Source organism: Silene latifolia, chromosome 11 (genome assembly GCF_048544455.1).
Source record: "Silene latifolia isolate original U9 population chromosome 11, ASM4854445v1, whole genome shotgun sequence".
Taxonomy (NCBI): domain Eukaryota; kingdom Viridiplantae; phylum Streptophyta; class Magnoliopsida; order Caryophyllales; family Caryophyllaceae; genus Silene; species Silene latifolia.
In genome coordinates, this window is record NC_133536.1 from 124,825,168 (window position 1) to 124,831,376 (window position 6,209).

Consider the following 6,209-nt stretch of genomic DNA (forward strand, 5'->3'; position numbering starts at 1 on the left):
TGTTATAGCTCAAGCCGCTATAACATTACTTGAACGATGCTTCACAAATCTTCAATGTTATAGCCAAGGATGCTATAACATTACTTGCTTAATCTTGTAAACCTAAGTCAATCTTAACAAAGACTAAACAAACGATTACGAGCAAGAGTATATATATTATAAAGCACACACTTGTCATTATCAAAACATAACATATATCTATATGGTCCAACAAATTCCCCCTTTTTGATGATGACAAGTCTCTTATGATTTGTGACTAAGTGAACGTTCCCCCTCAACATAATACTATAAAAGTTATAGTCCGTCAAACGGAAGAACAATCCACTAATATACAAAGTATAGCATCTAAGGACCTTAAGAGATTAAAGGTTCTGACAAGGAGCAAGCTTAGGCAAATACTTAAGTCACGATAATTTTCTTCCCCCTCTTGACATCATCGAAAAGACGAGAAAAGACATAAAACAACTAGAATGATATAGATCGAGACACGTATTAATCATGCAAAGAAAGATTATAAAACGAGAAAGTAATCTACATTAAGCATGCCAAATATAAAATAAGAGTACTACAAACCAAAGTAGTCTAATTGCCAATGGGCCGAATAAGGAGACAAGTGATAAAGCCAAAAGGGCCGAATGGAAGAGCAAGCCAAAATTGGCCGAATTAGACAATTATTCAAAATAGAAAGTCTAATAAAAAGAAAAGCAAGGTAAGGATGATGACGGGTTAAGGGTAGTCGCGTTTCACGACATTTGGGTTCACATAACCGGGACGGATCCTAAACTCAAGAGAGTCAATGACCCGGAATGACGGACACACTCCTTAGCCGCCCTAGCCGCATACTTAGCCATAGCATCAACCCGAGCTTCCAACCCATGCAAGTAAGACAAGACCTCGGCAAGATCCGAACCCTTCGAACCCGAAGCCCCATTCTTGTCTTGCCCCAAACCCGAGACCAATTCCGCAACCATCTTATTTTGTGCATCCAATTTCTCACAAATACTCGCCATAAACGAGTCCAACTTTTGTTCAACAACCGAGACCACATCCGACGATTTCTCCACCACATTCCCTTTCGCCAAAAACACCAAATCGGGTCCAATTGCACCAATCTTCATGAATTTAAGATGAGTGTCACACATCTCATCTTTGACAATTACACCATAGCTAGAAGACCCAATTACCCCTTTATGTTCCAAAAGCCGAGAGACCCACATACGATACGGCAAATCCAAAGTAGTATAAAACTTTTCCTCGGTGACGGAAATACTTGTTTGGACGATTTTATGAAACACGAGACGAGGAAGACTAACTTTGGACCCTTCAAGCCACTTAGACATCAATACCATCTCATAACTCGACAATTTATCACGACCACCCCTCCTCGGGACAACCGTGTTCCAAAGGAAATTGAGAAAGAATTTCAATTTTGGAGTAAACGACCCCGCAAGCATATTACTCGACCCCGTAGCATCAACATCAAAAGACTTATTAATTTTAAGCTTTTCTTCCTCCGTCACATCTCCCCATTCCGCACTCGGATTTATTTCGATCCCATCATCAGGGACCGAAAACAGAGTACAAAAATCGGCAAGGGAGATTTTGACTTCGGATTCATTCACCATAGCATGCAACACGTTATTTCTTACGGAGATAGAAGAATAAAACTGGATTACCTCAATAGGATAAACCGGACCAACAAAGGAACTAACTTTCTTCCATTCTTGAAAATTCAAGAAATCCTTAAAAAATTGTAAAGCTTCAATTTTCCCATACCATTTTTCGGAGTAAGAACGACCACCATGAATACCATTCCACATAACATTGTGGACTCGAGTTCTTTCATCCGCGGTAAGTCGAAGCTTATCAAGCCCCGACGATGTTGCATTCGGCATATACTCTCGGAACATTGCTCTTTGATGACCTTCTTGAGTAGCTACGACCTCGGTTTCCTCCACCGAGCCTTCAAACCCCACGGCCTTCTTCTTCCCCTTATTTAACTTCCGTCTTTTCCCTTCTAAGTTAGGATTAACCCGGTTATGATCGGAATTAGTTGGTTTTTGGTTTGATGAAGGTGAGGGAGTTTTGAAAGGGACATAGGTTTTGTTGCATGGTGATTTGGAGGACCCGGTCCGAGTTGTGGACCGAGTTGAGGGTGAGTGGAGGCGAGTTGAGGGAGGAGTCATGATGATGATTTGATTTTGGAGGTTGAGTGTGGAAAGGTGTAGAAAGAAAAAGCAATTATTGAGAGTTGTGTGTTGATGGTGACGGTAGAGGGTGGGGTATTTATGGGGAGTGTTAATTGTGAACTATGGTAAAAGAGGTTGAGTAAGGTAAGGAAAGTGGAGGTGACGTGTGGAATTAGGTAGGTAAATATTCTCTCCTTTTTTTGTTAATTATTTACTTACCATTAAATAATATAAGTGGTCAGGGTAAATAATTTATAAGATATGATAAGATAAGATATGGCAAGAGATAAAATTTTGGTAGAGAATTTCGGTTAAGGGAAAAATAAGGAAGCAATTTGTTACGACTTTATGATTCGTAATAAAACTCAAAATATACATGACTAGCAAATGGAATATTCTCATATTATAAAATAACATTTGACATAAATAAACTTGCAATGAAAAATACGGACACAGTCATACAATCTCGTCAAATCTAGTCAGTCATACGGAGAATAGAATATTTGTGACAAGTTTAGTTGCCACCAATTAAACCAATTTCCAACCGTAAAATCTCAAAATGTTCTCTAGCCAATGCTTTGGTAAAAATGTCAGCCCATTGTTTTTCTGTACTACAAAATTCCAGTCTTATGTTGCCCTTATCTACATGATCACGTAAAAAATGGTGTCTGATGTCTATATGCTTAGTTCGTGAGTGTTGTGCCGGGTTCTTAGATATGATTATAGCACTCGTGTTGTCGCACAAAATAGGTATACACCCAACATTAACACCGTAATCACATAATTGTTGCTTAAGCCATAAAAGTTGAGAACATACCAATCCATCAGCAATGTATTCGGCTTCAGCTGTAGATAACGCAACAGAATTTTGCTTCTTTGACCTCCATGTAATAATACACGGTCCAACAAACGTGGCTATGCCGGAAGTACTTTTTCTGTCAAGTGAACAACCTGCATAATCTGCATCTGAATACCCTATGAGATCGAAATTACACTCAAGAGGATACCACAGATATAATTTAGATGTACCGATTAAATACTTCAAGATTCTCTTAACTGCAATCATATGCGATTCTTTAGGGCACGATTGAAATCGAGCACATACGCATACACTAAACATAATATCTGGACGACTTGCAGTTAAATAAAGAAGTGAGCCAATCATACCTCGATAAGTCGTCTCATCGATAGACTTACCATTTTCATCCAAAGTCAACTTCTTCTCAGTACCCATAGGAGTTGGCTTAGAATTAGAATTTTCCATACCGAATTTCTTGATTAGCTCCTTGATGTATTTTTGTTGGTGTATCATAATTCCTTCAGAAGTTTGTTGAATCTGGAGTCCAAGGAAGAACTTGAGTTCTCCCATCATGCTCATCTCGAATTCTGAGGTCATTAAATCTGAAAAGTACTTACATAAACAATTATTAGTTGAACCAAAAATAATATCGTCAACGTATATTTGTACAACTAATAAATCAGAATCCTCAGATTTCAGGAATAGGGTTTTATCGACAGATCCTCTTTTAAAACCACTTTCAAGAAGATATTTTGATAATCTGTCGTACCACGACCTCAGAGCTTATTTCAAACCATACAAGGCTTTATCTAATTTGAAAACATGGTTTTGAAACTTGCTATCGAGAAATCCTGGAGGTTGTTCCACAAAAACCTCTTCGTTCAAATAACCGTTAAGAAATGCTGTCTTAACGTCCATTTGATAAAGTTTGATTCCCTTATGAGCAGAAAACGCTATTAACAATCTAATAGCCTCAAGTCTGGCTACAGGAGCGAAGTTCTCATCATAGTCAATTCCTTCTTGTTGATTATACCCTTGTACAACCAATCTTACTTTATTTCGTACAATAACTCCTGTATCGTCCAGCTTGTTTCTAAAAACCCATCTCGTACCGATAACCGTTCGGTCTTTAGGTCTTAGAACCAAATGCCACACTTTGTTCCGTTCGAACTGTTGAAGCTCTTCTTGCATAGCAACGATCCAATCTGGTTCGACAAGTGATTTTTTGATATTTGTTGGCTCAATGGTTGAGAGAAAGGAGTAGAACGAACAAAAGTTATTAAATCTTCTACGAGTTCGAACACCTTCATTCAAATTTCCTAGGATGGTTTCCATTGGATGAGAATCCTTATATTTCCATTTCTTAGAAACAGGAGGCACATCTTCATCTGAACTAGTCTCGCCTTCTTCGAATGATTTGGGTTCAAGTCTTGTTCCCCCTGAATCCAATTCTGGAGTTATAACAGAATCAGTTATAATATTGGATCTAATTCGTTGATTTGGAGTTGAATTTATAGCTTCATCAGTTATAACTTTATCCTCCAATTGCTTAGATTGAGAAGAGATTTTAGTATCATCAACTAAACTCTCAGTTCTCTTTCCTTTATCATTCGAAGGGCTTCCTTGTTCATCATGTGTGCCCTCAATTTCTTTATCTACTTCATCCAATTCTGAAAGTTCATCCCTGGATAGTCGGAAATCAGGTTGGTTCAAATCTTCTTCCTCATCCTGTTCAGCTTTGTCAAACATATTATTCTCATCAAAAACAACATGAACACTTTCTTCGATGCATAAGGTTCTTTTATTGAAAACCTTATATGCTTTACTATGATTAGAATAACCGACAAACACCGCTTCGTCACTTCTGGGATCGAATTTGCTTAATCTATTTTTGCCATTATTATGGACAAAACATTTACTCCCGAAGCAACGTAGATGTGATATGTTAGGTTTACGTCCCCTAAGAAGCTCATAAGGAGTCTTCTTGAGAATGGGTCTAATCAAAGCTCAATTATGAACATAGCATGCAGTACTAATAGCCTCGACCCAGAAATTTTGAGGTAGGCCACTACACAACAACATCGTGCGTGCCATATCCTCTAATGTTCTATTCATACGTTCAACAACACCGTTTTGCTGTGGGGTTCGTGGTGGTGAGAAGTTATGCCCAACACCATTCTCTCTACAGTATTCTATAAAAGCATGGTTATCGAATTCGGTGCCATGATCCGTACGAATGGAAACTAATTTTGATTTATACTTATTTTGGGCAAGCTTCATTAGAACTGCAAACTCTTCGAAATTTTCATCCTTTGAATTGAGAAATATAGGCCAAACATATCTAGAGTAATCATCAACTAGAACGAAGACATACCTGGATCCACCTCTACTTCTTACCTTCATTGGGCCACAAAGATCCATATGCACGAGTTCTAGTGGTTCCTTGGTACTTACCATTCTCTTGGGTTTGAACGATGATCTCACATGTTTGCAACGAGCACATGAGTCGCATAATGTTTCTTGATCAAAATTGATTGAGGGAATTCCTTCAACCAAATCCCATTTCTTTAGTTTATTCAACGTTGTTGAATTTATGTGAGCAAATCTTTTGTGCCAAAGGCACGGATCATTTGTCGTTACTTTCATGCACGTGAATGAATTACTAGGAATATTATTTAGATCTATCATATAAACATTCCTTCTATAATGTCCTTCAAGCACAACACTACTTGTTCCTTCAATTATTATTCGACAAGAATATGTGTAACACCCCCATACTCCAAGTGCCTTACCAGGACGACTCAGGTATAAGGATACTACCATCTCGGTTACCCGAGGCAATGATAATCATAAGACAATAAGGAAACGTACTTTATTAAATAAGTTAAAGTGATTACATAACAAAACCAACTGCAAGCAAAATACAACTGTTCTCAAGCTATAAACCAACTGAATGGAACTGTCTTAACAAACACAGCGGAAGACTAAACACTCTGATATGTGATGACTCCATCCCCAGCTATATCCCACGCGTATCCAAGATATACCTGTCAAGCAACTGCTCACCACCCCCGAATGGATCACCACAGTTTTTAAAACATTTAAACGGGGTCAGTACTAATCACACAATTCAATATATCAACAATAAGATAAACAGAATGACTTAATAATCACACGCACAACCACACCAATTCCAATCATCTCAATCATCGATCGTCCCT